The sequence below is a fragment of the Narcine bancroftii genome, unplaced genomic scaffold, assembly GCF_036971445.1.
Source record: "Narcine bancroftii isolate sNarBan1 unplaced genomic scaffold, sNarBan1.hap1 Scaffold_620, whole genome shotgun sequence".
NCBI lineage: Eukaryota > Metazoa > Chordata > Chondrichthyes > Torpediniformes > Narcinidae > Narcine > Narcine bancroftii.
Window position 1 is genome coordinate 20328 of NW_027212147.1, and position 5314 is coordinate 25641.

Below are 5314 nucleotides of genomic sequence, written 5' to 3' on the forward strand. Positions count from 1 at the left end.
AAACGCAGGCACAGGGGCGAACGGGATTTCCAACAGTGAAATTATTCCTATTTTTAAAAAATAAAATCAACCGCCTCTTGTAACAAACCAGCAAGAACCCAAATCAAAAAGACAACTTGGATCTTCTAGAGTTCGCTTCAAAAATTTGTCCAGAGCCCGGTTTATAAGCAAATTCGAGACTTCACGAAACTTCACCAACTTTTCGAAACTTCACTTCAAAAATTGTTCTGTACTTCGTTTTGGCGATTCTGCTCCCCCTCCCCTCCCCCGAAAGACGAGGACAGTTCTTCCTTCTAACACATATCCTCACCCCCCCCCCCCCCCCCCAAATTCTGCAAACTCTCTCTTACCAGATGTTCCGGGTCTTGGAGAGTGTCTGCAGGGGCAGCGTGCGGGGAAATGGACTTGCTGGTCCTGGTAGGCACCGCGAAATAACACCCCCCAGCCCTTCCTTGATTTCTCTCTCTCTCCCCTATCTTATTAAAAAATCCTTAATTGGTAAAATATCAATTTGAACGGACTTTTACAATGACGTCCGTGAACACGCCTATATCAACATATAATTACGTCAGCTGAAGACCACGATGGCAGACGGAGGAGAGACCCTCGGAAGGATTGAAAAGATGGTTCAGGTTGACTGGAATGAGGAAAAGCCGAAAAGAATTGACTCCCTTCCCAAAAAAGGCAGACCTTGGTAGGCTGGAGGCTGCAGGTATCTGGCAAACGGAATCCAGAAGTGTTTCGTATCAGAGCAGCCCAACACATCCTCCAGCAGATGTGCGGGGAGAGAAGAACGAACCTGGGGGTGTCCGAGGGCGGAGGAGAGGGGTTGTCCACCGTGTAGGAGGGGGTACGTGTAAATCCCAGTGGGTGTTACAGTGAGGGGGGTGTGGGGGTTACAATGAGGGGGATGTGGGGGTTACAGTGAGGGGGATGTGGGGGTTGCAGTGAGGGGGATGTGGGGGTTACAGTGAGGGGGATGTGGGGGTTACAGTGAGGGGGATGTGGGGGTTACAGTGAGGGGGATGTGGGGGTTACAGTGAGGGGGATGTGGGGGTTACAGTGAGGGGGATGTGGGGGTTACAGTGAGGGGGATGTGGGGGTTACAGTGAGGGGGATGTGGGGGTTACAGTGAGGGGGATGTGGGGGTTACAGTGAGGGGGATGTGGGGGTTACAGTGAGGGGGATGTGGGGGTTACAGTGAGGGGGTGTCGTGTTTAGAGTGAGGGGATGTGGGGGTTACAATGAAGGGGTGTGGAGGTTACAGTGATGTGTGCGTCGGGTTTACAGTGAGGAGATGTGGGGGTTACAGTGAGGGGGATATGGGGGTTACAGTGAGCGGTTGTGGGGGTTTACAGTGAGGGGGGTGTGGGGGTTACAGTTAGGGGATTTGGGGGTTACAGTGAGGGGTGTGTGGGGTTACAGTGAGGGGCGTGTGGGGTTTACAGTGAAGGGCGTGTGGGGTTTACAGTGAGGGATGTGGGGGTTACAGTGAGGGGGTGCGGGGGTTTACAGTGAGGGGGTGCGGGGGTGTACAGTGAGGGGGTGTGGGGGTGTACAGTGAGGGGGTGTGGGGGTTTACAGTGAGGGGTGTGTGGGGGTTACAGTGAGGGTGTGTGGGGGTTACAGTGAGGGTGTGTGGGGGTTACAGTGAGGGTGTGTGGGGGTTACAGTGAGGGGGTATGGGTGTTACAGTGAGGTTGTGTGGGTGTTACAGTGAGGGGGTATGGGTGTTACAGTGAGGTGTGTGGGGGTTACAGTGAGGGGGTGTGTGGGGGTTACAGTGAGGGGGTGTGTGGGGGTTACAGTGAGGGGGTGTGTGGGGTTACAGTGAGGGGTTGTGGGGGTTTACAGTGAGGGGGATGTGGGGGTGACAGTGAGGTGTTGTGGAGGTTACAGTGAGGGGGTGTGGGGGTTACAATGAGGGATGTGTCGGGTTTACAGTGAGGGGATCTGGGGGTTACAGTGAGGGTTATGGGGGTTACAGTGAGGGGTTGTGGGGTTACAGTGAGGGGCTGTTGGGTTTACAGTGAGGGTTTGTGGGGGTTACAGTGAGGGGTGTGTCGGGTTTACAGTGAGGAGATGTGGGGGTTACAGTGAGGGGTGTGTGGGGTTACAGTGAGGGGGTGTGGGGGTTTACAGTGAGGGGGATGTGGGGGTTACAGTGAGGGGGTATGGGTGTTACAGTGAGGGGGTGTGGGGGTTACAGTGAGGGGGTGTGGGGGTTACAGTGAGGGGTGTGTGGGTTACAGTGAGGGGGTGTGGGATTACAGTGAGGGGTTGTGGGAGTTACAGTGAGGGGGTATGGGGTTACAGTGAGGGGGTATGGGGTTACAGTGAGGAGGTATGGGGTTACAGTGTTGGGGTATGGGGTTACAGTGAGGGGGTATGGGGTTACAGTGAGGGGGTATGGGGTTACAGTGAGGGGGTATGGGTGTTACAGTGAGGGGGTATGGGTGTTACAGTGAGGTGGGTGTGGGTGTTACAGTGAGGGGATGTGGGGTTACAGTGAGGGGTGTGTGGGTTACAGTGAGGGGGTGTGAGTGAGGCGGTGTGGGGGTGTGAGTGAGGCGGTGTGGGGGTTACAGTGAGGGGATGTGGGGGTTACAGTGAGGGGATGTGGGGGTTACAGTGAGGGGATGTGGGGATTATAGTGAGGGGGTGTGGGGGTTGCAGTGAGGGCGTGTGGGGTTACAGTGAAGCGGGTGCCGGGTTACAGTGAGGGGTGTGTGGGGGTTACAGTGAAGGGGGTGTGGGGTTACAGTGAAGGGGGTGTGGGGTTACAGTGAAGGGGGTGTGGGGTTACAGTGAAGGGGGTGTGGGGTTACAGTGAAGGGGGTGTGGGGTTACAGTGAAGGGGGTGTGGGGGTTACGGTGAGGTGTGTGTGTTGTTGGGTTACAGTGGGGGTTACAGCGAGGGGTTGTCGGGTTACAGTGAGGGGATGTGGGGGTTACAGTGAGGAGGGTGTCAGGTTACGGTGAGGTGTGTGTGGGGTTACAGTGAGGGGATGTAGGGGTTACAGTGAGGGGATGTAGGGGTTACAGTGAGGGGATGTAGGGGTTACAGTGAGGGGATGTAGGGGTTACAGTGAGGGGATGTAGGGGTTACAGTGAGGGGGAGTGGGTGTTGCAGTGAGGAGGTGTGGGTGTTACAGTGAGGGGGTCCTGTTGTATTTACATATAACTTATGGTTGTGATTTCCTGTCACATTTTAAGTCCATTTCACGGCAACAAAACCGGGAAGTGCACCACATCTTTGAAAATTAATTTTCCACGTTTGTACATAGACTTCTTCCCAGCCAATCTCAGCGCGGTCCATGACAGACATGGTGAACGTTTTCACTGGGACATTGCGACCTCAGAAAAGTGGCATCAGTGGGGGCAAAGAGCATCCATCAATGCAGGCCGACTGTTGTCGGACACTGACCTGAGAGGCATCAGATGCCGAGTCCAAATGAAAATCAGCAGCAAAACATTTTTAGCTGGTCAAACTGACGCAATGTATCAGCCTCGTGTTGCGATTAAATGTGCTGAATTCAATAAAAATTAATTTAATGTTTGTCGAACTTTCAACGTGATGTGGCATATCTGAAACTATCTTCGGTTTCAGCTTGATTTCATTCAGGAAGCAAACCTTTTGTGAAACAATTGTTATCCAGTGTAATCACTGAGGAACCGCTCAGTGTTGGAAGTGCAGAGGGACCCCCCCCCCCCCCCACCCGCTGGGTATATGCCCCTCCACCATCAGGCAACAGGAGAGGAGAGGAGGTGAGTACACAATTGAGCAGTGTACAATTCAGCTGTCTGACTGCCCTCATGACCACAGGGCCTTCACTGTCTTGTCAGGCTGAGGAGGGCAAGTGGTATTCAAGTCGATTGTCAGGTCCAACTCGACGAAACAGCGTTCTCTGGTCCTTGGTGTAAAACATGCAGACATAACACACTTACAGACACACAGTACCTATGCAGGACAAGTATTTCATCGATATAAATATTGTTTCATGAATATGAGAGTCTTGGAGGGTCAGTGTGAGCAGTTCCTTTGGTTGTCCAGCCCGCGGGAAGAAGCTGTTCCTCAGACTGGTGGCGCTGGCTCTGATTCCCTGTATCTCTTTCCCAATGGGAGCAGCTGAAAGATGCTGTTTGCAGGGGGTGGGGAAGGGTCCTTGCCTCCCCTCTTTGGACAAATATCTTGGTAGATCTTGTTGATCTCTGCTGCTCTGTGGATGGATCTCCGATCCATTTCTCTGCAGTGACCATACCACACTGTGATGCAGCAGGTCAGGACGCTCTCAATAGAGCTCCTGTAGAAAGTTGACATGACTATGCCCGGTTCAGTCCTCAGGATTTGCAGTCACTGTTTCTCCTTCCTGACCAGTGAGGAAATGTTGAGTTTCTGCAATAGATCACTCGTTGAGAAACTCCAAGGAACTTGGTTCTCTCCACTCTCTTCACTATAGGGTTGTTAACGTGTAGAGGAAGGTGGTCGTTCCTCTTCCCCCTGACGTCCACAATCATCTCTTTCGTCCTGTCCACATTGAGACCCAGGTGGTTACTCTGGCCCCATTTCACGAGATTTTCCACCTCTTCTCTGTAGAGCGACTCCTCGTTGTCGTTGACGAGGTCGGTGACAACCGTGGGAATCTGAAACTATGACTCTGTTGGAGTTGGATCTGGTAACGCAGCTGTGGGTCAGTTGCGAACAGGAGTGGCCTGAGCCCATAGCCCTGAGCTGTGCCAGTACTCAGCATGACAGTCCCTGACATTCCATCCCACCCCTTCTCCATCCACCCTCTCCCTCCCCTTTCCAAATTCTCTCTCTCCTCCCTTCCCTTTCACCTCCCCACTCTCCCTCCCCTTCGAGCCAAGTCTTTATTGTTCTGCTTTGCTGCCCCTCCCCATGAAGGCTCCGAAACAGATGATTAAAAAGCGAGCAGTTTATTGCAGTCCCAGGGAGGTGCAGGAAACAGGTTGGACCCTCTCTCTCTCCTGAGGCAGGTCGCTTGGAGATAGCAGAGAGCATTGAGTGGGGATTCTGCGCGGAATCATTCCCAGGATGTAAAATAACTGCCTCTCACAACAATTGGCACTCCGATCGACCAAACACAAACAAACCCTGGGTTAGAGCTCGGTCCGTGGGCTTTGTGGTGGCTCCGGGGCCCCAGGCTACAAGTTCGGACTGACACCTAGTCCCATCACTGTACTGAACCCCATGCCCAAGCTGAGGCCTAGCCACAGACTGACCACCAGGCCTAGTCGCAGGCCAAGGCTCGGGCTGAAGAACAGGCCAGCCACCATCTGGGGCTGCGGAGAG

The 5314-nt window shown here is 53.5% G+C and overlaps 1 long non-coding RNA gene across 1 annotated transcript; it reads left to right on the top strand.

Moving 5' to 3' along the window:
• Positions 1 to 357: 357 nt before the first annotated feature.
• Positions 358 to 3560, top strand: LOC138751032 (uncharacterized). Its single transcript, XR_011349674.1, has 2 exons — positions 358 to 712; positions 3288 to 3560. It is a non-coding gene; the product is annotated as an uncharacterized lncRNA (long non-coding RNA).
• The last annotated feature ends 1754 nt before the right edge of the window (positions 3561 to 5314 follow it).